This window comes from Dermacentor andersoni, chromosome 7 (genome assembly GCF_023375885.2).
Source record: "Dermacentor andersoni chromosome 7, qqDerAnde1_hic_scaffold, whole genome shotgun sequence".
NCBI lineage: Eukaryota > Metazoa > Arthropoda > Arachnida > Ixodida > Ixodidae > Dermacentor > Dermacentor andersoni.
Window position 1 is genome coordinate 29,996,724 of NC_092820.1, and position 27,980 is coordinate 30,024,703.

A 27,980-nucleotide genomic window follows, 5' to 3' on the forward strand; every position below is an offset into this window, starting at 1 on the left:
TTGACAGCCTGCATGCACGTGCGCCGTCCGTTGAAACGCCAGGGATGGAAGCGCGGCACACACATGTTCGAGGTGCACGTAAACATGAAGCGTGAAATGAAATCGGACACGGCCAGGCATACGTTTCGTGCGCTCAGACGAACGGCCGAACCTGTGCTGGCGCGAGAAGGAAGGCAAGCACGCACTGATGAACCCTCTTTCCAACTGACCGTCAGCTGCGAAACAGCCGAACGCCGCACTTGAAATACATCAAGTGTGGCGAAAAAAAAAAAGAAAGAAGAAAAGCCGCCAGCCCAGATAAAGGTAGTAAAAAGGTAGTGCTTGGAAGTGTTTGTGGTCGTACTTTACCGTTTTTGCATACGTAATCATTAAAAATTATGAAAAGCAAATTTACAGAATGAAAATGGGTTGGATTGCATACAGCTGGCACAATAAAATCATATTAAGAGCTTACCAGTGCCGTTGAAAATAATGTGCCGTGTAAATAATGTATTCTACTGGTGCAACAAATGGGGCAGCAACATGGTTAGCAAAGGAACTCGAGAACTAGTGAAAGACCGCACCAATAGTGATGGAACGAAAAATATCACGCGTAACGGTAAGAGACAGGAAGAGAGGGGTGCGGATCAGAAAACAAAAGAGGGTAGCAGAGAGAGAGAGAGAGAGAAAGAGAGAGAGAGAGAGAGAGATAAAGCGAGGTGAATAAAGGTGTGAAGGTGAAACAGCGGAGCGTCCGGTTTACTACCCTACCCTGGGGGCATAGAAGGAGGAAAGACGGAGAAAGTGAACATTGTATATGTACGCTGCACGGCGTGCAGCAAAGTGCCTTGAAACCAAACTCAAGTCCAAGCAAGTGCCTCGCTGGCACATTGGGCTGCCGTCATTTTGCTGTCTGAAGCTAATCTTGGTGCTTTCCTGTAGCTGGTGATGTCCGTTGAAGTCATCTTGGAGGACCTAGGGCCAGTGGTCGTTAGCAGTACGTTGCCGTACGTGACAGCATCTCGCTAGAGTGAAGCGCGGAATTTTTGTCGTCAGTGCGAATAGAAATCTGCGAGTGAGCCATGGTGCTTACTGGTGCTTGCATTGCTTTGAGAGCATCGTGAGAGTATCGAGAACTTGCATTGCACTTCGCACTGGCGGAGTATGCAGCTTATTCGGGAGCATTCGAAAAGTATTCTCCAGAAACCAGAGCAGCACAACTGCGTGCCCGGTTTCTACGGGGAAATTGTCGAGAGCCTGCGCTGTACAATCTACGGCGGTGCGCTGTATCACTTGAATTAACTCCGGTTCCCGCTGTGGCATCGGCTGTGGCTCCCACTGTGTAACCTGGTTATAATGGCGCGATTTGAGGACAGGACACAAAGAATGCATAGAGGACAGTCGCTGATTTTTGTGTACTGTCCTCAAAACTCGCCGTTATAACCAGGTTCCACAGTGGGAGCCACAGCTGATGCCACAGCGGGAACCGGAGTTAATTCAAGTGATACAGCGCACCGCCGTAGACTGCACAGCGCAGGCTCCTGAAAAATTACCCGTAGAAACCGGGCACGCGGTTGTGATGCTTCTGTGATGGAATCATGTTCCATCAAGCCAGCAATTCATCTAAGTCTCTTACTCCATTGTGGTTTCGGCTGTGACTTCGGCTGTGACTTCGGCTGTGCCTTTAGTAGTGCGGACCAAGCCGTATTATTCTCCGTCATGGCCTCATTGTCAAACTTAGACTGGATTCCGCAGGGCCTAGAGGGCAGACCAGGAGGTGTTGTGGGATGTGCCGTACTTTTTACAGAGGCATCCGCATTCTTTCAAGTCCTATGGCGTTCGGAGCGTCACTTTCTAACGGCCGCAACAGCTTCCCGACGAAATGAATGGTCGCTCACCATCTGCTTCAAGACCGCCTTTTTCTTCTTCATTTCGGGGCACTTCTTCGAGGAAGTGTCAGGGGACCCTAGGCAATTGGTGTATTTCAAAACCTTGCCTGTACAAGAGTCTGCAGCATGGGGCTCAACACAGCGTGAGCAAACTGTCGTGTTATCGCACACGGAGCTAGCGTGTCCCAGCCTCATGCAATTGCGGTATTTGAGTGGCCTTGGGATAAATGGTCGCATGCGGTGTCTAATGTGGCCTACCTTGACTTGTGAGGAGAGAGATTCGCCCTTGAAAACTATCGTCACACGCCGGAATGTACTGAGGGAATACTCATGGGTATCCGTATGGGGACACCTTCATCGACTGGCCTAACTTGAATTGGAAAGTCAGTGCCAGAGACGGAGACGGCTACGTCATAGATGACGCCAGTAGTGAAACCACTGTCCACAGGGATATACAAGCGCATCTTCATTCTAAAAACTTCTGCAAGTTTACTCAAAGTGCTCAGCGCAGCCTCTTGTGCTATTTGAATAACCAACTCATTTTTTCGTGGGTTGACTCAAACATCTGTGACTTGCTGTGGCCTCACCGCTTCAAGAGGCACTGGGGTAGACTGTCTCTTAAGTCGCCTCAGGTTGTCGGTAGCAAAGTCTGGCGTAAATAGTATAGTAGTGACGGCGGCATTGGGAGTTGTTCTTACCGTTTGCATGAACAAAGACATGGACGCCCTTATGTTTCTTGGTTTCGACTTGCAGCTGCTCACAAGCTTAAAACTTAAAGTAATCACCAGAGAAACACTGGTGCGTTCGTTTTCGGTGTCACTAAAGAGTCCCGTTCGGTTCCTAGACGCAGCCGCCGCTGAAATGGTGGAAGCTTGGGCGAGTTGATGATTCAATATCGACATGTTTGCACAGCGAAAAATACGAGGACAGAAGGAAGAATACAACACAGGCGCTGACTTCCACTGATATTTATTTGCGAAATCGCCATAACTGCACACATGAGAAAAAGTAATGAAAAAACAACTTCTGCATTAAATCACACATAAACCCCTATTGCATCACAGCAAGATACTTGATTTCGTTTTTTGTGAGGGCAATATACGGCATGCTGATGCAAAGGTTGCCGAGCCGCTATATCTTGTCCGCTTCTATGATTTCACGTGTAAGCTATCCTCGGTGTTTGGAAACTACGACGCAGTATTCGAATTGAGGGTTCCAGTGGCAGTCTCTGCAGCACGATCATCTTGGAATTCATTGCAGGGAGTGCAATTTTGACCCTGCGTGCCAAGGAAGGGGGAGGGCAATCGAGAATGGCTGAGTTCAGGTGGGGTGTATAAATCAGGAAACTTGCGGAAGCAAGGGATAATTGAAGATTACTGGGAAAGGCCTTAGTCCTGCAGTAGACATATAAATGAGGCTGATATTGATGATAATGACAATAACAATGATGATGAATACTTAAAAATGTAGGCAATGAATGGTTACAAAGGTGTGTCTTTATTAAAAGAAATGCGCTCTTCAAGACGTACATTTCTTGCACTGAGAATATGTAGATAAGATTTCTTTCATCACTCGTTAAATCTGTAGTGAACATAGCCGTCATCTTCAACACCTGTAGGGATAACAAAGACGGTAGTGCTTAGAATTGTCTGGCGGTTGCCCACGTAAGTCGCAGTCTACGGACGTTGGCCTTTATGGCGCATACTATGAGCTATAACGGGGCGAAGCTGTCGCGCGTAGTAACTCATCCTGAGCGCGATAGTAGCTGGCACTGGCCCTGGTTAATACTTCGTGCCGTCGCTGTGTTTCACCATATTTTTGCATGTAAGCTCGCTTAAGAAGGCTCTCCCTTTGAACATGTGTATGGGGGCATGCGTTCTATGCCACAGAGAAGGCATCCGATACACCTTGGCCTCCTGATAGCCTCCGGTGAGCTGTTTACGCTGCACAGCTGCACAGACGCCGCGTGCTTGCTATCGTAGCCATTGCTTCGTGTTTGAGTGAAGCTGTAATTAATAAAGGACTGCTCATTTATGCAGTTGTATTTGCGAAAATACAACGAAGTTGCCACTGCTTCTTAGAATGCACATTTTACTTTGATGTTACGACCAATTCTTCTGAAAGAGGGATCAAAAAAAATTTTTTAATGCATTGCCATGGTTCACCGCATGCTGAAGACACGGGGGCTAGTTTCGCTTTGACAATAATTAGCTGTCACTTCCACCATAAACGTCCAAAGAACAAACGGATTGTAATAACTTTCCTAAAGTTGCCGTATAGCATTCAATATAACGCAGTGTTGAATATCGCCTGATGTGTATTTATTTCTTTTAATATTTTCATAAGGATTTGCATTACTACGAGTCTCGTATGATATCCCTGCAGGTGGACCAGTGGTTGCACGTAAAAGTATTTTCAAAGTACGTGCTATAGCCTAATTAGAATTGAATAAGACGCCAAAGTAATATAAATTGTCGACGTTGAAGAACACACAATCCAAAAGGCAAATAAACGGCACGTCATTATGTGAAATGCATACTAAAACTTACCAATGCGTATAATAATGATGCGAATGTGTAGTAACGTGATTAGTTATAGTATGCAAATCATTGTTTCTACAGCAAAGAACCGAATGCCACGTGTGCATAAAATTGCACAATAGCCTATGGAATTATTACTAGAACATACGAACGTACATTTCATATGCAAGTAATCGTAATTATCACGCAGACGAACTGAGAGAAATTTGTTAGTTCATACTAATATTTAACTTCCTAATTTTTTTTAAATGCTTCAAATAATTTGCTGCTAGTGATCCATGAATAAAGCCCGTTCCGTTCTCTAATTATGCGCCAGAGAAGGCGTGCTAACAGAGTCGTTGCGATAATATGCACTCTTTAAAAACTTGCAATTCTTTAAGAGTGCGAAGCGAAGCACCGATTGCAATAGCAAATGAGTAGACGGCGATACGAAGTTAGAATAGTAGTGTTATCGGCCGTATAAACTTAGAAACTTTTGCTTACTAACTTAAGTGAACAAAAGTCACAGTTTCGCCCTAAAGGCTAAATATAGAGTGCGATAGCAAATTAGTGGACAACAATACAAAGTAAGGATAGTAGCTTGATCGGCTGCACAAACTTGCAAACATGGGCACACTAACGAAAGTAACAAGCATACAGTCACGCGCGCACAAGCAAACATGAGCACAGCTATCCCGATGACCGCGGGAACTTTGACGAAACGCTGCAGTGAGCAAACGCGGCAGAAGCAGCGAGTGAATTCGCCTTCGTATTGCCGTTCGCATCAAAACGAACTAACGAAAACACAGCGCAGCGCGGACTCTCTAACCATTGCATATGACTTTCATATGCGAAGCCCGGGCAGCCGGCGTAGAACGCGCCTCCCCTCCCTTTAATCCGCCGAAGCGTTGCGTGCGACAGAAGGCGACATGCTCCCACCGCACTATTTTGCTTTGTGTGCGCGTGATTGAGCCGTGATCGCCGGCTCACCCTCGCGCACTTTCACCCGTACATACAGCATACGGCGCGCCGCAACGAATTCAGCGTCCTTGGACTTTACACGGAAACTCTAGGCGACGCCAACGCCAACGGCAGAAATTCGCCTGGAGTGTCTATATAATTGCTATCGCTGCAAAATCATGGTGTTGGTGTTAGCGCACACAGGTTAACATGAACTCATAACAGTCGATGACTGCGGAAACTGGCTTTCAAAACGCTTGCATGGTAGTACCAGCAGCGAGCCAAGTGACCTTTGTGCTGTCTATCGCTTGAACGCAAACTGAGCGGCGAGAACACAGCACGTACGAAGGTGCCTACAAACTTTGAAAAGTTGACAGACCACCTACGTTTTGCCTTCCATGCAATGTGATTGTCGCACTACGGAGCGTACCTATACTCAGTGCCAATGGGTCAAAATTACCCGGCACGTCATTTTGCCACTCAGATAATTTTCCAAGCCTTCACTACTCCTCAAACACGTCCACTTAGACAATACTAGGCCGTTTCCACCAGCATGACCTCATCGCTATTGCCTCGCCGCCATCAATCGCTTTATTTAATAGGCTCAAGTATGGCTCCTTAAAAAGATCACTGAAGAGGACGCGTGTTGATTTTCTTCACTGGATTTATATCCCATTTCGGCAACCCTCGTCGCGTCGCAACCGATCAAGGACGGTAGTTGAAATTCAAGCTCTTCAGGATCCTCGTGCAAGCCACTGGTTTTCAGCGAATGATGACCAGCAATTTCTATCCTTGCACCAAAGGGACAATCAAAAATTTTGCTGGAAATTAGAAGAAGCTATTATGTGCCACCCTGATTCAACCTGTCTCGAGACATCCACAGCCGTCGCCCTACCTCCGCGTCACTTGAAGCCCAACATATAAGTGACATCTGCAGAGCTCGTCTTCGGGAACAACTGAGCCGTACAGGGAGAATTCTGAGGTTTTGAAGGTGCCACCTAGGATCCTTCCGATTTTGTAGCCTACCCCTACAACGCACCATGACCACTCCCCGTCCGTCGCCAGCCACATATCACTCCAAGCCGGCACCTTTTACATTCAAAGAGCTCAGAACATGTACGCACGCCTTTCTCCACAATGGCACCATCCTGGCTTCGTTTCCAGGCACCTTACACCAGACCCTACCGTTTGTGCATAACAACCAGAAAAAATTCACCCTGTGCATCAGGCAGTACCTCAGCGCCTCCACCGATAGACTGAAGCCAGCGTACACTCTTTCCGATGAACCACCGATACAGCACACCTCCGGTTGTTCATGAACCCTCGACAACTGGGTTCTCACCATACACAACCCATACACAGCCCCAATACACAACCCACCATACCACAACCCACTCTGCCTAACCCATAAGGTGGCAAATCGCTAGAGCCGGTTTGCCAGCTTTTTCCACCATTAAGGTTTCGGAGGAGGCCGAACCGCGAGACTAGAAATGAAATAGACTTTATACTTTGCGCTAACCCTGACATCATACAATATGTGGGCGTGCTCGGCAAGGTGCGCTCCAGTGACCATAGGATGGTAAGAAGTCGAATTAGCCTAGACTTGAGGAGGGAACGGAAGGAACTAATACATAAGAAGCCGATCAATGAGTTAGTAAGAGGGAAAATAGAGGAATTCCGAATCAAGCTACAGAACAGGTATTCGACTTAAACTCAGGAACAGGACCTTAGTGCTGAAGCAAAGAACGACAATCTTATGGGCATCATAAGGAGTGTGCAAGAGAAGTCGGCGGTAACTCCGTTAGGCAAGATACCAGTAATTTGTCGCAGGAGACTAAAGATCTCATTAAGAAACGACAATGTGTGAAAGCCTCTAACCCTACAGCTAGAATAGAACTGGCAGAACTTTCGAAGTTAATCAACAAGCGTAAGACAGCTGACATAAGGAAGTATAATATGGATAGAATTGAGCATGCTCTCAGGAACGGAGGAAGCCTAAAAGCAGTGAAGAAGAAACTAGGAATTGGCAAGAATCAGATGTATGCGTTAAGAGACAAAGCCGGCAACATCATTACTAATATGAATCCGATAGTTCAAGTGGCTGAGGAGTTTTATACATATTTATACAGTACCAGTAGCACCCACGACGATAATGGAAGAGAGAATAGTCTAGGGGAATTTAATATCCCACAAGTAACGCCGGAAGAAGTAAAAAAAGCCTTGGGAGCTATGAAAAGGGGGAAGGCAGCTGGGGAGGATCAGGTAACAGCAGATTTGTTGAAGGATGGTGGGCAGATTGTTCTAGAAAAACTGCCCACCCTGTATACACAATGCCTCATGACCTTGAGCGTACTGGGATCTTAGAAGAACGCTAACATAATCCTAATCGATAAGAAAGAGGACGGCAAAGACTTGAAAAATTATTGACCGATCAGCTTACTGTCCGTGGCCTACAAAGTATTTACTAAGGTAATCGCAAATAGAATCAGGAACACCGTAGACTTCTGTCCACCAAAGGACCAGGCTGAATTCCGTAAAAGCTACTCAACAATAGACCATATTCACACTATCAATCAGGTGATAGAGAAATGTGCGGAATATGACCAACCTTTATATCATCATCATCATCATCAGCCTGGTTATGCCCACTGCCGGGCAAAGGCCTCTCCCATACTTCTCCAACTACCCCGGTCATGTACTAATTGTGGCCATGTCGTCCCTGCAAACTTCTTAATCTCATCCGCCCACCTAACTTCCTGCCGCCCTCTGCTACGCTTTCCTGCCCTTGGAATCAATTCCGTAACTCTTAATGACCATCGGTTATCTTCCCTCCTCATTACGTGTCCTGCCCATGCCCATTTCTTTTTCTTGATTTCAGCTAAGATATCATTAACTCGCGTTTGTTCCCTCACGCAATCTGCTCTTTTCTTATCCCTTAACGTTATACCAATCATTCTTCTTTCCATAGCTCGTTGCGTCGTCCTCAATTTAAGTGGAACCCTTTTCGTAAGCCTCCAGGTTTCTGGCCCGTACTTGAGTACTGATAAGACACAGCTGTTATAAACTTTTCTCTTGAGGGATAATGGCAACCTGCTGATCATGATCTGAGAATGCCTGCCAAACGCACCCCAGCCCATTCTTATTCTTCTGATTATTTCAGTCTCATGATCCGGATCCGCAGTCACTACCTGTCCTAAGTATATGTATTCCCTTACCACTTCCAGTGCCTCACTACCTATTGTAAACTGCTGTTCCCTTCCGAGACTGTTAAACATTACTTTAGTTTTCTGCAGATTAATTTTTAGACCCACCCTTCGGCTTTGCCTCTCCAGGTCAGTGAGCATGCATTGCAGTTGGTCCCCTGAGTTACTAAGCAAGGCAATATCATCAGCGAATCGCAAGATACTAAGGTATTCTCCATTAACTCTTATCCCCAATTTTTCCCAATCCAGGTCTCTGAATACCTCCATTAGACACGCTGTGAATATCATCGGAGAGATCGTATCTCCCTGCCTGACGCCTTTCTTTATTGGGATTTTGTTGCTTTCTTTATGGAGGACTACGGTGGCTGTGGAGCCGCTATAGATATCTTTCAGTATTTTTACATACGGCTCGTCTACACCCTGATTACGCAATGCCTCCATGACTGCTGAGGTTTCGACTTGATCAAACGCTTTCTCGTAATCAATGAAAGCTATATATAAAGGTTGGTTATATACCGCACATTTTTCGATCACCTGATTGATGGTGTGAATATGGTCTATTGTTGAGTAGCCTTTACGGAATCCTGCCTGGTCCTTTGGTTGACGGAAGTCTAAGGTGTCCCTGATTCTATTTGCAATTACCTTAGTAAATACTTTGTAGGCAACGGACAGTAAACTGATCGGTCTATAATTTTTCAAGTCTTTGGCGTCCCCTTTCTTATGGACTAGGATTATGTTAGCGTTTTTCCAAGATTCCGGTACGCTCGAAGTCCTGAGGCATTGCGTATACAGGGTGGCCAGTTTCTCTAGAACAATCTGCCCACCATCCTTCAACAAATCTGCTGTTACCTGATCCTCCCCAGCTGCCTTCCCCCTTTGCATAGCTCCCAATGCTTCCTTTACTTCTTCCGGTGTTACCTGTGGGATTTCGAATTCCTCTAGATTATTCCCTCTTCCATTATCGCCGTGGGTGCCACTGGTACTGTATAAATCTCTGTAGAACTCCTCAGCCACTTGAACTATCTCATCCATATTAGTAATGATATTGCCGGCTTTGTCCCTTAACGCATACATCTGATTCTTGCCAATTCCTAGTGTCTTCTTCACTGCTTTTAGGCTTCCTCCGTTCCTGAGAGCATGTTCAATTCTATCCATATTATACTTCCTTATGTCAGCTGTCTTACGCTTGTTGATTAACTTCGAAAGTTCTGCCAGTTCTATTCTAGCTGTAGGGTTAGAGGCTTTCACACATTGGCGTTTCTTGATGAGGTATTTCGTCTCCTGCGATAGCTTACTGGTGTCCTGTCTAACGGAGTTACCACCGACTTCTATGGCACACTCCTTAATGATGCCCACAAGATTGCCGTTCATTGTTTCAACACTAAGATCCTCTTCCTGAGTTAAAGCCGAATACCTGTTCTGTATCTTGATCTGGAATTCCTCTATTTTCCCTCTTACCGCTAACTCGTTGATCGACTTCTTATGTACTAGTTTCTTCCGTTCCCTCCTCACGTCTTGGCTAATTCGAGTTCTTACCATCCTATGGTCACTGCAGCGTACCTTGATGAGCACGTTCACATCTTGTATGATGCCAGGGTTAGCGCAGAGTATGAGGTCTATTTCATTTCTAGTCTCGCCGTTGGGGCTCCTCCACGTCCACTTTCGGTTATCTCGCTTGCGGAAGAAGGTATTCATTATCCGCATATTATTCTGTTCCGCAAACTCTACTAATAGCTCTCCCTTGCTATTCCTAGTGCCTATGCCATATTCCCCCACTGCCTTGTCTCCAGCCTGCTTCTTGCCTACCTTGGCATTGAAGTCGCCCATCAGTATACTGTATTTTGTTTTGACTGTACCCAAGGCCGATTCCACGTCTTCATAGAAGCTTTCGATTTCCTGGTCATCATGACTGGATGTAGGGGCGTAGACCTGTACAACCTTCATTTTGTACCTCTTATTAGGTTTCACAAGAAGACCTGCCACTCTCTCGTTAATGCTATAGAATTCCTGTATGTTACCAGCTAAGTGCTTATTAATCAGGAATCCGACTGCTAGTTCTCGTCTCTCCGCTAAGTCCCGGTAGCACAGGACGTGCCCGCTTTTTAGCACTGTATATGCTTCTTATGGCCTCCTAACTTCACTGAGCCCTATTATATCCCATTTAATGCCTTCTTATTCCTCCAATAGCACTGCTAGATTCGCCTTACTAGATGACGTTCTAGTAACGAACTAAAGAAACGTTCTAGCGTTAACGTTCTAGCGTTTAACGTTGCCAAGTTCATATTCCAATGGCGGCCTGTCCGGAGCCAGGGATTCTTAGCACCCTCTGCAGCGTCGCAGGTCTGACTGCCGCCGTGGTCAGTTGCTTCGCAGCTGCTGGGGAATGAGGGCCGGGGTTTGTTTGTTGTGTTCATATAGGAGGTTGTGGCCAAGTACTGCACCAGGGTGGCCAATCCTGCTCTGGTGAGGGAGTGCGTTACCGGTTCTGGTTACTGGGATCAGGCCACACTCCAGGCCTGTTTATGCAATTGTATCAACACGCGGATTTTTTTTTAATCCGGTGGAAAATTGCGCGGCACCGGGATTCGAACCACGGACCTCTTGCACGCGAGGCGGGTGTTCTACCTCTACGCCACCGCTGCACCTTAACCTTTATATATATATAGATTAGATTATAGGGTTTTACGTGCCAAAACCACTTTCTGATTATGAGGCACGCCATAGTGGAGGACTCCGGAAATTTCGACCACCTGGGGTTCTTTAACGTGCACCTAAATATAAGTACACGGGTGTTTTCGCATTTCGCCCCCATCGAAATGCGGCCGCCATGGCCGGGATTCGATCCCGCGACCTCGTGCTCAGCAGCCTAACACCATAGCCACTGAGCAACCACGGCGGGTGTATATATATAGCTTTTATAGGTTACGAGAACCTCAGCAGTAATGGAGGCATTACAGAATTAGGGTGTAGACGAGCCGTACGTACATATACGGAAATATATCTATAGCGACTCTACAGCCACCGTAGTCCTCCATAAAGAAAGCAATAAAATTCCGATAAAGAAAGGCGTCAGGCAGGGAGAGGCGATCTCTCTAGTGCTATTCACAGCGTGTTTACAGGAGGTATTCAGAGACCTGGATTTGGAAGAATTGGGGATAAGAGTTAATGGAGAATACCTTAGTAACATGCGATTAGCTGATGATATTGCCCTGCTTAGTGACTCAGGGGACCAACTGCAATGCATGCTCAATGCCCTGGAGAGGCAAAGCAGAAGTGTGGGTCTAAAAATTAATCCCCAGAAAACCAAAGTAGTGTTTAACAGTCTGGGAAGAGAACAGAAGTTTACGATAGGTAGCGAGGCAAAGGAAGTGGTAAAGGAATACATCTACTTAGGACAGGTAGTGACCGCGGATCCGGATCATGAGACTGAAATAATCAGAAGAATAAGAATGGGCTGGGGTGCGTTTGGCAGACATTCTCAGATCATGAACAGCAGGCTGCCATTACCCCTGAAGAAAAAAGTGTATAACAGCTGGGTCTTACCAGTACTCACGTACGGGGCAGCAAACTGGAGGCTTAAGAAAACGGTTCTACTTAAATTGAGGACGACGCAACAAGCTATGGAAAGAAGAATGGTGGGTCTAATGTTAAGGGATAAGGAAAGAGCAGATTGGGGGAGACAACAAACGCGAGTTAATGACATCTTAGTTGAAATGAAGAAAAGGAAATGTCCATGGGGAGGACATGTAATAATGAGGGAAGATAACCGATGGTCATTAAGGGTTACGGACTGGATTCCAAGAGAAGGGAAGCGTAGCAGGGGGCGGCAGAAAATTAGGTGGGCGGGCTGGGGTATGCAGGGACCACAAGGTCACAATTAGTACATGACCGGCACAGTTGCAGAAGTATTGGAGAGGCCTTTGCCCAGCAGTGGGCGTAACCAGGCTTATGACGATGATTATGATGACTCCGCAGCTGAGCTTAGTCGAAGGTTACGGCGGGTCATCACTTCATCCGGCAAGGCACACTTTCCACGCCACTGCGCATCACCGGACTCGATAACAGCAAAAGCTATAAGTAGGCTGTATGCGACTGAAAAGCCACTGCTCGCCGTACAGACTACTCGACCAGATTTGCGGCGCGCTTAACGGATCCCCCTACTGGAGATGTGGCTGCCGCACTCCTATGACTGCTGTAATTGATTTTACACTTGATATATCCAAAAGTCACGAACAAATGCAAGTTGGTATTTCCTGTTGGGATAAATAACTTCGCAATCTCACACTCCTGAAAAAAAAAAGAATCCGGGAAATGATTGTCCTGGAATAACATTTTTAATATACTAATTAAATTCGGTGGGATTACGTGCCAAAGCCACGATATGATAAGTAGGCATGTGAAACGGTGGACTTCAGAATAATTTCGACTACCTGAGGTTGTGTAATGTGCACTTATTACACAGTATATTGGCGTCCTTGCAGTTAGCCGCCAGCGATATGCGGCCGCAGGGGCTGGTGGTTGAGCCCGCATCGTCAGGCTTAGCAGCGCTACCCGAAATCCTCTACGGCACCAGGATGGGTAAACAACATATTTAAAAATTTTTACAACATGATTAGTATGCTTTGAGACGTGATGTGGTTTCATAAAGTTTTATTCTTTCTCGGTTCCGGTTTCGCATTTATACATTTCGAAAAAGATTGAATCTCAATTTCGCTCGTCCAGAGAAAGATGCTCACTGACAATGTCATGATTAATTGCGGCGACGCTCTTGCCTCTTTCACGTCGGCGTAAGAGAAACCTATCCACTTAATTTTGCAACTTTTATAAACCGTCAATCATGGTCACCTCCAAAGAGTCGCAGCGGGAACAAGCGTATTTCTTTATTGGCCGAACACATGTTATACGCAGAATCTTTAGAGTATATCCGGACTTTTTGAGACTACGCTAAGTGAACTGTAGCATATTGCGAACTTTAGTCATATATTCATCCACATGTTCACCGCATGCACAATTCGAAGAAATGTGAAAATTTCAGTTTTGTATTGCGCTAGCATTGTTAAGGTACCTCACACACTTTCTGGTGGCTAACATATGGGGTAGAAACTTGAAAGATAACAAAGAAACTCGACAGCAAGCTAAGGATTGCGCGAAGAATGATGAAACGAAAAATTTGAGGCTTAGCGTTAAGATACAGGAAGAGAGCAGTGTGGATCAGAGAGCAAACGGGGATAGCCAATATTCAAGTTGACATTACGAAATAGAAATAGAGCTTGGTAGGCCATGTAATGCGTATGGTCGATAACCGGTGGAGGGTTAGAGCTACAGAATGGGTGCATAGGGAAAAGACGCGTCATCGAGGATGGCAGAAAACCAGGTGTAGTGATGAAATTAGTAAATTTGCAGTTGGTAGTTGGGATCCTCCAGCGCAAGGTAGAAGTAATTGGAGATCGCTAGGAGAAGTATTCTTGCTGCAGTGGACATGAAAATAGGCTGATGATGATGGTGATTTAGTTTAACGTTCTAATCCATTATCTTAAGAGAGAAGTTACAATTGCAGAGCGGGAGCCGACACTACAAAAAACTTCTCCGTGAAAAACCGGGTCAGTATCTTACAAATTTACGCCTTGCAAAACTCTGAAGTTCTAGATTCTAAATAATTTTAGCGCAGTACACATGAAAGGCCTTTCAGAAGTCTAGTAAATGTAAGCTCAGCTCACGTCGCCTCATTTGTAGACAAGAAAGTAGCAGTATCATTTGAAAGGCGAAGTATTGACAGTGCTAGCGAGGTGTGACACGAGTGTGGGAAGGTGCATTCTCGATCGCGATGGTACCCCATAGAGATCACATTTCTTGGTTGGAGTTGGCTTCTTTGCACAAGCGGCGGAAGGGAGCCAATCTTCGTCGAGATATTCGGTTCCGATCGGTCTTGATCGCGATGGAAAATAGAGTGTGGGACGCCTGTATTACATAAATACACGAAGTGAGACTCGTAGTTTTGTAGGGCTATATACGTTGAAGTAAAGATTCTTTTACGAACTGAACAAGCGTGGTATCAGGCATGTGCAAGCATGAGCAGAGCTGACTCGATGAACGTGAGCGCTGACTGTCACAACGCTGGCGTGATGAGGGCCGACGGCAGCGCGCGTGCTTGTCACGAAGGGATGTCTTCCTGATGCCGCTCACTTTAGTACTTTAAATTTGCCGCTTCTCTCAGCCGTCGAAACGCGACCTTCTCCACTTGGCGCGCGGAAAGAGTGCGTGCATGAAGCTGCCATTCTTTAAGGCTCTAATTTAGCATAGGCACCGTCCATAGATGACCTCCGACCTACGACACGCGGGCCGCGTAAGCGCCGAGCCGTACGGACAGCCGTGCGCAGCTAGAGCCCCGCTAGAGGTGCACACGCGCGCTCTCTTTGCCTAATGCGGGCACTATCACGTGACCCAGATATTTGGTGCTTTGGAAGACAGCGCCCATCAAGCCACAGTCGTCAGTGGCTCAGCTTCGCCTTCTTGCCCTCTCACCCACATCACACTAATTGTGGGCGACTTCTCCGCAAATAGTACATTCCTAGGAACATCAGGGCGACGGCTGAAATTCCACTGATGGGTCCCGTTAAATGTTTTGGCGGTAAAACGTTATTATTGTCGGCGCACATGATAATTTAGAATGCTTCCAGCACGTCAAGCCTTGAGTGAACCTGATGCTCGACATACCAAAAGTATTGTAAGCAAAATGTCCCAGTTTCTCTTGAATGGCGAAACACTGAGTGCGACTCAAGCTTTAGTGTTGCGCTTGTACTCCTCACGTGACGTTTTAACTATACGCGGGTCCGAACAAAGTCACTGTGTAAATTTTCTGCTTTTTGTCGTGTAATAAAGCAGAAAAAAATTAATAGCTTTATTACGTCCATCTATGCGGACGCGACATACGCGGTGGCGCCAGAACTTCTGGCACCCTTAAACGCTTTAACACGGGGTGTAGGACCTGTAATGTAGAAGAATACACATTTGGGCGAATTGGTACTAGTTGAACATCTTGAAGCGGTAGCACATAACTACAAGACAAAAGTCTTTCCTGGGATAGAGTCCTGCTGTTTTGTATTGGTCGTTTTGCGCTACCCCTTTAAGATCTTCATCCTGTAATTACATCGCACAGGCTCCACTACAATGCCCGTAAAGACAGAGGCAAGTAAATTTGCATCATTTTCAGTTGTAAACACAGGAATTCTTTTGCATATTTAGTATTTATTATTTTGTGAAGATTTAAGATAAAAGTCGTGCACTGGGAACGTAATATTTCCTGGCATTTGTATGCGGGCTGTCATTCTGAAAATTCTGTGGAATAATATAATAAAGAAAGTATGACTTCGTTTGGGCAACTTAGCCGTTGAGTGTTACAGCACTCATGTATGTCATATACGGCATTCATAACCATGTAGCACATCTTTATCATTATCAGCCTATCCTTACGTCCGCTCCAGAACGAAAGCCTCTCCCATCTATCTCGAATTACACGGAAATTTGTTTCTTCAAAATTACGGGGTTTTGCGTGCCAGAACCACAATCTGCTAATGAGGCACGCCGTAGTGAGGGACATCAGAATAATACGGACCACCTGGGGATTTCAACGTGCACCTAAATCTAAGTAAACGGGTGTTTCGCATTTCGCCCCCATCGAAATGAGGCCACCGTGGCCGGGGTCCGATCCCGCGACCTCCTGCTTAGCAACCTAGCTCCATAGCCACTAAGCAACCGCGGATGCTCCCATTACCCGTGTGCTGTGCTTGCTGATTCCAAGTGCTGGCTGCAAGTTTCTAAATTTCGTCCCTACCACTAATTTTCGCCCGTCCTCGACGGTGCTTCCCTACCCTTGGCACCCATTCTGTGACTCTAATGTTTGACCGGTTACCTGCGCTATGCATTACATGGCCTCCCAGCTCCATCTTTTTTCATTTAATATGAAATGGAATATTGCTTATCCCCGTTTTCCTTCTTATCAACGCCGCTCTCTTTCTCTCTCTTAATGTTACGCCAAACATTTTTCGTTCCATCGCGGTTTGCGCGCTCCTTAACTTCTTCTCGACCTTCTTAACCTCCAAGTGTCTGCACCATAGTTAAGCACCAATACAATGCAAATATTGCACACTTTTCTGTTCAACGACAATAATAAGTTTCTAATCATTTGCTAATGTGAGGCATGTCCACTCCTGCCCATTCTTCTTTTTCTTAATGTTTCCTTATGACGACCAGGATGTGCTGTCTGTAATTGAAATAGATAAACATACTCATGCACATACTGTAAAGGTTGATTGGCGATCCTGAATTCTTGTTCCCTTGCCAAGCTGTTGAACATTACCTTTGTCTTCTGCATATTATACTTCAACCCTACCCTCACAATTTCTTTGGTTAAGTCCCTGTATCATCTGTTGCAATTCATCCCCAGTGTTGCTGAACGGTTCTGCAAACCGATGGTTGTTGAAATATTCACCGTTTATTCTCGCTTCTAAGGCTTCCCAGTCTGATAGGTTGAATACGTCTAAGCCTGCAGTGAACAGCATTCGAGAGATTGTATTTCCTTGCCTCACCACTTTCTTGATAGGTTATCTTCTACTTTCTTTGTGGCTGATACATGACACGGATGCGATGCATTGTAAAAATTTGTTCCTGAAGCCAGCCTGTTATTTTGGTTAGTAAAGTCGAGGTTACTCTGATTCTATTGGAAATTATGTTTTTTGAATATTTTATGCAATACCAAAAGCAAGCGAATGGACCTACAATTGTTCAATTCTTTAACGTCTCTCTCTTCTTTATCCTCTGCCTCACCCGAAGCTCAGTAGAGGTCAGTAAGCTGCACTTAGAATGCTGCAGACGGGATCTTTCCCGTCGCGGGGATTCCTCAATAGGATGTACTCGGATGTGGACCCTAGTTGTTCCGACTGCACTGAAACCTTTTGCTCAATGGCTCACATGCTCTGGCGATGTCCCGCGTTGCCTAACGACTTCCTCTCCAGCGAAGCCGAATGGGAGGAGGCCATCAGAAGCACGGTACTCCGAAAGCAAGCCCAGGCTATCCAGAGGGCCCAAGAAAGAGCGGAGCGTCACGGCGTTCTGTCCTTTACGTGGGCGCGGCCAGCGGCTACAATGGCCTCCCGTTAGGAGGCCCTGACAGTCGCTCCTCAGGATTAAATAAACTTCGTTGTCTGTCTGTCTGTCTGTCTGTCTGTCTGTCTGTCTGTCTCTTCTGACGGATTCGTATAATAGTGGCATTCTTTCATCTTTCAGGTACACACGAAGGTGTGAGCCATTGAGTGAGAAGTGCCGCAAGCTTTTAAAGCATAACACCTCCCCCACCTTTGAATGAATGAGCTCTTATTCCAGCTTCTCCTGCCGGTTTTCCCCGCGACGGGCCTTGAAAAGCGCATCTAATTTCATCACTAGTGATATAAGGAGCCTCTGCATCCTGTTTTTCACTACTTTCAGCGAATGTTGCGCGGCTACTCTCTGGACCATACAGGTCAGTTAAGAATTATTTAGTGCTCTTGCGGTACCATCGAAATTGCTCATTATATTGCCCTGCTTTTCTTTCACTGTATACCTCTTTTCCTGTCCTATGCCAAATTTTCTTTTGAGTGAGTTCATGCTTCGGTCATTTTTTACCGCTTCCTCAATCTTTGCCACGTTATAATTTGGAATAGCACCTAATTTTTTCTTGTTTATCAGCTTGGAAAGTTAAGCAAATTTTATCTTATCTCTTCACCTCCACAATTTGATGCTTTGTCGTTTCATTATATGACCATTTGTTACTTAAGAGTGCTTCTCTGCTGGTTCTTACGAGTTAGCTGCTTCAGAAATTAGCCTAGTTAGTAATTAATCCCTTCTCTGTGTCACCTTCATCTTTCTGCTCTAAAGCTTCCTATCTTTTGCGAGCACCAGCCTGACGTCGTCTGCGCTTATCCTTACAGTGTTTATGTTGGCCTGTTCTTTCTCGTCTAACCTTGCTTAACATTAAAAACAACTTACAACATAATTATAACAAAATAGATACCGAGCTACACGGCAATGTGGGATGTGAAAATTCGCCTGGAGTATCCGTGTAATTGCCATCTCAAAAAGAAATGAAATAGGAATTAGCGAAGGATCGTTAATATCTAATTACAAAATTTGATGTCATCCAAGCAGTGCCAAATTTTTACGCAGTTTGTACCACGCAGCTGCTTTCGGATATGTGCCACAGGCAATTAGTAAAACATTTTTTTACGTTAGCATATTTTATGTGACCGTATTTTGATAACGCGTAGGAGAAAACCGCATATATTTTGATGCTGTTAACGACAATATACGTGAGTGGCAGACTCTAACACCAGATCTTAAGAGGATATTTTAGCTCGGGCCCAAGTCTCAGGTCATATTTCGAGCATATCTAATACGCTGAAAAGCTTTTTTGATATACCCGCGGCGCGAAGTTTAATTTTAAAAATAAGCTAAATTATGGGGTTTTACGTGCAAAACCACTTTCCGATTATGAGGCACACCGTAGTGGAGGACTCCGGAAATTTTGACCACCTGGGGTTCCTTAACGTGCACCTAAATCTAAGTACACGGGTCTTTTCGCATTTCCCCTCCATCGAAATGCGGCCGCCATGGCCGGGATTCGACCCCGCGACCTTGTGCTCAGCAGCTTAAAACCATAGCCACTGAGCAACTACGGCGGGTGCGAAGTTTAATGAAATTTGCTGCATTTGACAGAAAAAGTTTAATTTTTCTCGCTGTTGCAAGTGGAGTCCATATTTATTTTAGGGCCCGAATTCTTTTACAATTTAATAGCCCATTATCGCTAAGGTTAAAAAAAAGCAGAAGCATAAGTTTTGCAGACTTTTAACTCTGCACCAAGATTCAATAACGGATCTGTGTAAACTGCATCGCTTGGAGCATTTACAGCGGACCAATATCGCATGTACATTCTTCTCTTACATGAATTAGTTACAATATTCACAAGTGTTTTGCAAAAGTCCTCCTCACATCTTAGTGACGTAATCAGGTGTCATGCATAATACATGAAATTTGTCTTCTTTAAATGTACGATTAGGCACAGTTTATATAATTGTCATATCATTTGTCATTATTGAGTTACAGAGTTGTAAGCTTGATAGTGACGCTATCAGACAATTTGCCATTTAATCAATTTTCAATAAAAAAATTCAGCTTGTAAACGAAAGATCAGCTTGAAACAGTCACGATGTTAAACTTTCTTCTTTTAAGTGCAACGAATATCAATAAAGTAGCTGCAGTCCTTGTGGAGAAAAAATGATTTCTCCTTTACCATATATTCAAATAGGAGCCCCTGAACTAAAGCATGCTTTTAAGAATATCTGTTCTTGCTAAGTATGCATAGAATACACGAATACCTGCTTGGTGATTTATCCGGAAATGCTTCCTGGATTCTTTTCAAGGAAGCTGCAGAAAAACCGTTCAGCTAGATAAGCGTTATAGGCTTTGTCTCCACATAGTGTTACCATAATGAATTTGCAGTAGTCGGGTACACTTTCAAGTAACACTTCAGAGATCCACATTGTGCAGAATGTCTGACCTGCAATCAAAATTCTTTTTTAAATGATGGTATAGAAATCCGCGGGGTATCTTTGGCTACATAACGGCTAGTAACGGAAATCTTAGACATTTCACTGCGGGATGAAGAAATGCGTGGTTGTATATCCAGTACTATTCACTAATCACCATATATAGAATTGAACGTAAAGTTATTGCTTTATAGCAGCTTAAATGTAGGGTGCTAAAATGTTTATTTTCCGTCTACGGCACCTAGAACAACGCAAAAGTGGCGCCCAAGGTATACAAGTTGGCGTTATTTCGCATAATTTAATTGCATAACTTCTTTTGTCTGGAAAAATTGGTGGTACTATGTTAGAACGTGGACATTTTTCGCCGCAATATGGGCGTCCGGCGTTTCATCGCACATCACGACGTTATGAAGCGTTTCACGCTTCGTATTTATTTTAGTAACACTCTAAATAAATTTTCATATTGGGGTCTTATAGATTTGGTAGCACCAGACCAAGTGAAACATATTTGTCGGAAACTGGCTGCTCTTAGTAATTAATGCACAAACATTTTGATCCCTGCTTCTCCCTATGAGAAATGTTCAGCCACGTTGCTCGCAAGGGGCGTTGCATGCAAGTTGCGCTAAGTGCCGATATTGTGACAGGCACTGGACTATATCAGCGATCGTCCATGTTGCCTGTATTGTTGTAGCTGAGACGAGCGTTTGCAATTGCCATAGCTAATAACAATGATCAGCATGCATTTTGTTAGTGCAGTCTTCCAAGCAACAATATATCGTTGACTGGATGTTGTCTGATAACTGCAGCTACTTGCATGTCACAGCTGGTGAATTTGATTTGCGCGAAATTTTCCCACTACCGTATTCGCAAAAAAAAGCGAACATATATTTTTCCGACGAACACATCAAACCAGGAACACAAATGTAGCATTATGAGAAAAGGAAAGTGGCGATTCCGGTTTTGAAGGTTCACAGTACTTAGAAAATGTCCTGTCGAACTTTTAAAGCGACATCCATTGCTCACTCACTAATTCACAATGCTCGACTGGACACTAAATATAATGAATACAGGAATCGATACATACACCAGCCCTGCAGGCCCCTAGACACAGTTGCCTTCATCTCGCTGTGTTGCTGCTGTTCACCGAAAGAAAAGGTTGTGGGATCATGCAACGTTCAGCAGCTGCGCATCATCCTAAATTGCCAGTACCGCCTTTTTCACAGCGCTGTTGGTTTACATTGTAGCTGGCCATCGTTGGGCATGACTTTTACTATGCATTTTATATAAAGCGAAGCTGTTATTACATTTTAAGGGCTTGGTGGGGCAGCTGCTGCTGGTTTGATCGGTAATTCACCGGTCATTTATATATACGCTGTGTTGAAAGTACACAATAAAGGACCTATCTTGTCAAGTTGTAATGACGATGAATAGCAAACCTTTGCCTCCAGCAAAACAGGCGTGTTGGAGATTCATACAAATGAAGCCAGATAATTAGGCTTAACGCTCCTGGTGCATGACTTTCTTCTTCTTCGCTTTACTGTTCCAATAAACATCGAACGTGTAGTAAACGGGTCTACGACTTCTGGTATTCATAAAAGTATGGTGCCGAAAACCCGACTTCTAAAACGATGACCTGACCGAAAGGGACCTCTGAAGAAGCTGCCTTCACAAAGCTTGATGTGGCTATGTCGATTCACGTCCAGACACGGCATCTTCTACCACTACCATCCGCCATAGAACAGCGACTGGGCCTATGATCCGCATGCCTGGCCGACACTGCCGCCAGCCTATGCCGGAGTGGATCACCACAAGAGGAAGCGGAGTGCCATGCGGGCCGGCGTGATGAAAGTTATCAACGACGGTACCTTGTTGACCTCATCTGCACCAACGACTGTTGGTACGCGGCAAGGCAACTTCAACATTCTACTAATGAAAGAGGCAGCTTTACTAGAGTTAGATAGGTAATTGAAGAATTAGTAGAGGGCGAGGAACTTTAGTCGGAACTCGAAAGCATTGACAGCTACCAAATACGCGTATCTATATGTTTGGCGAAGTCTAAAGTTAGCAGATGCATAAAAGAAATGCGAAAGTCAATAAGTGGTACTCAAGTGCTTGGCCCTAGAAGGGAACGGGAAATTCGTGGACAGAACAGCGAATTCCGAGCTACTATCAAGGTTCCGAAACTGGAGATCAACAAACTCGATAAAAATGTTCAAAGATGAAGCACTTTTGGGGATCAGTATGAGTGCTCTTTTATCAAAAACGTGCATCTGTCCAACGTTGATAAATTTAAGTTTTTGAAGAGGTACCTTATTGGCAAGGCAGAAGACAGCGTAACTGGCCTATTATTGACAGATGGCAATTCTGAATTGCTGTACACTTGCTCAAAGAACGTTTTGGGTGCAAGGAGGTTGCCGTGAACGATTACATGGGTCGACTGCTTCAGTTAAAGCCTGTGGTTTCAGCCAACGACGTGATTTCTAAGCGACTTCTTTAGGATGAGATATTCAAGAATGTTCACGGTCTCGAATCCATCTGTGTAAAGCGGGAAGAGTTCAGCGCCCTTTTGAAAGTTGCTGAAGAAAGGTGTCTACAACCGGAGATTGTGCGCCGCTATTGCCAAGACAAGTCCAACAATGTAGACGCAAGTAACAGCTTTTCTGAGCTTATCGCGTTTTTGAAGAGCGAAGTTACTAGCAGAAAAGAAGCTTTTCAATTTGCTTGGAGATGTTCAGGCTGGAAGGAATTGAAGGCAAACAAACAGGATTTACTCAATGACATGTCGCCTCAGCTCTTGCATTAACGACAACCTTTGAATATAAGCAATCTTGCCTTTTCTGGGAGTCAGGTCAACATTCTTTACCAAGTGTGACAAGGAGATGCCCATACAAGACAAGAAAAAAAAGCTTAAAGGAAGTGCACGTTAGTTTTGGTGCTGTAAGAAATGTCACCTCGCAAGAGTAGAGAAACGTAACGTTCTTAATTTGTGACTTGTGTAAAGGAAGACATTTCACGTTTCTTTGTGAGCCTTACTCCAAGAAATGTAGGATTTACCTAGGGCCGAAAGCAGTGGAAGATAGACAAGTCGCAAGCGCGCTTTCCAAAACTGATTCAATGAATGAGGTCTTATTATTAATAGAGAAGATATAATACAAGACAATAATATAATACAGGAAGAGGTCCTGAGGTCAAAGACTGTAATGGGACCTCCTGTACAGTACACAAGTAAAAATATAAACAACAGTTGCAACAAATAGTGTAAAATATTCAAAAGATAACAAACTTAGTATTGCTTTAGGTTTGGCAGTATTTTACAAACCAGCTGCAGACATGCTAGTAAAAAGTATAGTAATTATTATTACATTCGACTAATTACGGAACTATAACGTCATTATGAAAGTAAGTGAATAATGAGACATAACGAAATGAACTTTTATTTGTGTCGCGTAACCAAATGTACATTTGGAAGGGACAAAAGGAAAAGAAAAGACACATCTAAGTGGTTGCAGATGATAAAATGTGGCCTTTTAGTTGTCGTTTAAATTGAAATGATTTACATGAGTCAATAGTAGGAGGTAGTGTGTCCCAGAAGGAAACGGACGAAAAGTGAACACTCTGCTTACCATAATTTGTGCGTACCGTGGGAAGAATAAAGTTATTGTTTAGTGCAAATCGCGTAAGATTAGTATTCATTAGACAAACTTGAGGTATCAGACTGTTGCGGTAAGCGTTAACTAGTTGTTGATATAGAAACGTACCAAAACTAAAGTTAATAAGCTCGTCCACAGTAAGAATATTATAGTTATCTAATAAGTGTTTGGAATTGAAATGGTTAGCACTAAATGCAATTATTATAACAGCCTGGTTTTGTAATACTTGTAATGATTGTAAGTGGGTGCGATACGTATTGCCCCAGCACGCAATGCAATAGTTTATATGTGAATGGATAAATGAGTAGTATAAAGAGAATAGTGTTTTCTGGTTAAATACATATCGAGATTTTAAAAGTGTCCTTATTCCATATGTTGCCCTTCGCCTAACGTTGGCTATGTGTTGATGAAATTTAATATTAGAATCAAGTTCTACATCCAAGTAGTTACAGGTAGTACTACGCGGGATAAGATTATTACTAAGGTAGAGCGAAGGAATGAATGCGGAGGAGCGTTGGTGGGACGTGAATAAAGCAAATATAGTTTCAGACGAGTTTATATTGAACTGGTTAATATCGCACCAATTTAGCACCTTGTTTAATCGGTATTAAGTTTAGAAACGAGGTTCCCTACACAAATGTTAGAGTTAAAGATAGTTGTCTCGTCTGCATAAAGAATGCAGTTAGAAGAAAGCAGGCAATTAGGCAGGTCGTTCCACATATTAAAAACAAGAGTGGGCCAAGTATGGATCCCTGAGGTACACCCATGTTTGTTGTCATTGATTTAGAAAGAACACCATTAATTCTAACTCTTGGTGTCCTATCTTTTATGTAATTTTGTATCAAAGCTAATGCAGGACCTGTTACTTCGATATATTCAAGTTTAAAGGATAAAATGTGGTGGGTAATGTTATCAAAGGCTTTAGTTAGATCCACGAACACTGATTCAGCATACATGCCCTTATCGATTGCCATCTTTAATTGTTCAGTTAGGGCGATAAGAGCAAGTTCGGTTGAATAGCCCTTGCGGAAGCCGAATTGGAGCGGTGAAAGAATACTAAATTTAGATAGGTACTTAGTTAGGCGCTTTTCTATCAGCCGTTCAATAACGTTGCTAAAAAAGCGTAGAATGCAAATGGGCCTATAATTAGTAGTCAAGGCATGGTCACCCTTTTTAAATACAGGAGTAATTCTACCTTGTTTTAGTTCTTGTGGGAAGGTTCAAGTTGTAAACAGTAGGTTAATAATACTTGCGAGAACATCTGAGATTAGGTGGGCAATTAGCTTGATGTGATTCGAATGCATATTATCAAGACCTGCACTTTTTGTTGTTAGATTTCTTATAGTGTTTTCTACTTTCTGTGGTGTGGTTGGAAAAAGAAAGAATGAGTGAGGTAGGCGTCGCAATAAATTGTTATATTGCGTTGGTGTATGTGAATCCCTGCTAAAGAAAAATTCTGCAAAAGCGTCAGCTATGTCTTGTGAGGTGGCGCAAGCTCTGTCGTTAGAATAATTTCTTTGAAAATGTCGCGATTGTTTCGCCTGTTTAAAAAATCATTTACTATCTTCCCTTTCTTACTACTGTCCTTCCCGCATTCTAATAATTTTTTCTCGTAATAAAGTTTTACCTTTTTTTTTAGTTCAATAGCAAGAAAGTTGGAACATTTTTGTACCTCCTAGTCAAATTGCCGTTAAATGGCCGTAGTTTCGTTTTCTTGAACAGATTGTCTATTTTCCGCATCAAGGCTAGAAGCTTATTTGACAGCCAAGGATTCTGTGGGGACGCAAACTTGTTTTTGCATTTGACTTTGCTGGTGTGGCAGTCAAAATAGTATTTTAGTACTGATGTAAAGAACGAGGAGGCCGTTTGTAGATCTTTCACATCTGCTATAGAAGACCAATCAGCTTGGCTTAGTGAATAAATGAAATCTTTGTTAAGTGTTAGCTTTGTGCAAGTGGCTTTGACAGAGTCTTCATTATTCTGAAAGCGTAAAAATATCGGGTAGTGATCCGTCAGACTTTGTAACAGGACGCCTGCGTTTGGTGGAGACAGAAAATTCCAAAGCGCATGATCGATTAGTGTACAATCTGTATAGTTAGCGCACCGCAGAGGCACATTTATTAAGCCTTCCTAACCGAAGGTATTGGAACAATTCGAATATTGTAAGGCGTATGCAGACGAGCTGTCTGCGAAGTTAATGTTAATATCGCCTATAATTATAGCGTTTTTATTCACGTCTGCAAGGATATTTTGCACGTCATGAAGCGCGGCGCAGAAATCATTCATAGAAGATGAAGGCGAGCGATATACACAGCCTATTATTAGCTTTTGTTATCCGCATTATTAAAGTCACTGTTAAGTTCGACCCACACTAATTCACAATTACGTACGCTGAGAAGAAGGTCGTGCCTTCTTTTGTGCGTAACAGTACTTAAAATTTATAGTGCTGCACCGCCATGACAGCTATACGGACGATTTGAGTATTCTGCTTCATAGTTAGGAAAGCAAAACAGGTTCTTGTCGTGGTCACTTAGCCAAGTTTCCGAGATCCCAATTATTGAGCATGAGAATTGAAGTGTCGCAATCAGATTTGAAAAGTCATCAAAGTGTCTGTGTACGCTTCGTGCGTTAAAATGAGTGATAGATTTGTGATTATTGGACATATACTTATTTAGCTCCTTAGTTGTAAAATATGATGACATTGTGAATTTGTGTGGTGACGCGATTTGTCAAAGGCGAAGTTAGCTAAGTGGTCACAGAAAGGTCTGCCTCCGTGACGATCCGAAAAACGTGGCTGCCAGTTGTTTTGCTCGCCTTTATTTGGCAGTTGTCAGTCCATAATTGCAATTTCTTAGCTTTCTTTAGAGTTAAAGCTTTAGAAAAGAGGGCCTTATTTTCAGGTGTTTTCATTTACATATAGCGGCATTTCTTTGCTTACCGATAAGCCAATGTCACCTAGAGTTAGCCACGCTTTCTGTGCTTTTGTCACGAAGTCAGACTTTTTCGTTCGCGAGATAAAACGGGCAATGATTTTTTTGTTGTTGTTAGATTTGGTAGGCATATGGTGAACCACGTCGAGGTCATCTGGCGATACTGGGCAACCAAATTTGTCGCCAATGCTTTGCATTACCACCAGGCAGTCTTCTCCTTGTGTACAAAGAACACCTTTCACCTCCACGTTGTTCAGCCTTGAGTGCTGTTCTAGATCGCTCAATTTTTTTGTGAGCATATTGTTGCTAGCTTTTAGAGCGTTATTTTCAGCTACCAGTGTAGCTTTTTCATCCTTCATTGCCACTACCAGATTATTGAGGAATTTCGCACTAGTCATCAAATTATCCATTAGTCTTTTAATTTCAACAATGTCTAATCCCGAAATGCCAATTTTTAGTAAGAATTTTTCATACACGTCTTCAAGAAACTCGGAACTCAAATTTTTAAGCTTGAATTCAAGTTGCTCCACTCGTTTTGCGAGTTCTGCGTGTGAGAGCATTGCCCTCGGGACAACAGACCAAGGTTTAGGCGGCACAAGAAAGAAAAAGTTGCAGTAAATAGTAAAACTAAGTTGAATGGGTTCTTGCGCAGTTAAATACGCTCCGCAGAATTCTGGCAGCAGCTGCGGTGACACAGGCAATAGTAATAAGAGATGATGAGCGTATGAGAAACCTGCAGATGCAAAGCAGTTTGATTATTGCGTGTGCTTGCTGTCACAACCGCTGCCAGAATGACCACCCGCTGTCGTCGCGGTTGCCTATGCACTCCTGGTGTATGCTAGGCGCAGGCGTAGCAGTACCTCCGGTGGGCCAGGGAAGGTGACTTGGCCGAAGTACTGGCCCAGGTATGCTGACTCGTGTCTTGGTGCGTTCTCCAGGAAAGCGTCAAGGCACGTGGTACTTGATTACGCAAAACCGGGAGTGCAGGCAACCAGAGGGGTGGCCGATGCTGCTATCCTCCGGTGGGCCAGGTAAGATGACTTGGCCGAAGTACTGGCCCAGGTATGCTGACTTGTGTCTTGTGATAAAGCGATCTTGCTGTAAACGACAAAAATTTGGGCTCGGAGATCATGTAATCAGGCCCGTGTACGTTGCCTTATGGAAGGAGGAAGTCAACGTACATTCGTCGCTGAAGACATGGCAAAAAAACATAAATGCCAATTTTGGGGTAAACAGAACATGTTCTTGTCTTCATTTGGCGAAGGTTTCTTCTT

At 44.0% G+C, this 27,980-nt stretch overlaps 1 long non-coding RNA gene across 1 annotated transcript in view; it reads right to left on the reverse strand.

Moving 5' to 3' along the window:
- Window positions 1-3,366: 3,366 nt before the first annotated feature.
- The window catches only part of LOC129385904 (uncharacterized), a 57,023-nt gene continuing 32,409 nt past the window's right edge, over window positions 3,367-27,980 (reverse strand). Inside the window, exons 3-4 of the long non-coding RNA XR_008613387.1 lie at window positions 19,956-20,137; window positions 3,367-3,480 (exon numbers count right to left, since the gene is read on the reverse strand). This is a non-coding gene — a long non-coding RNA (uncharacterized lncRNA). The remainder of the gene's footprint in view (window positions 3,481-19,955; window positions 20,138-27,980) is intronic.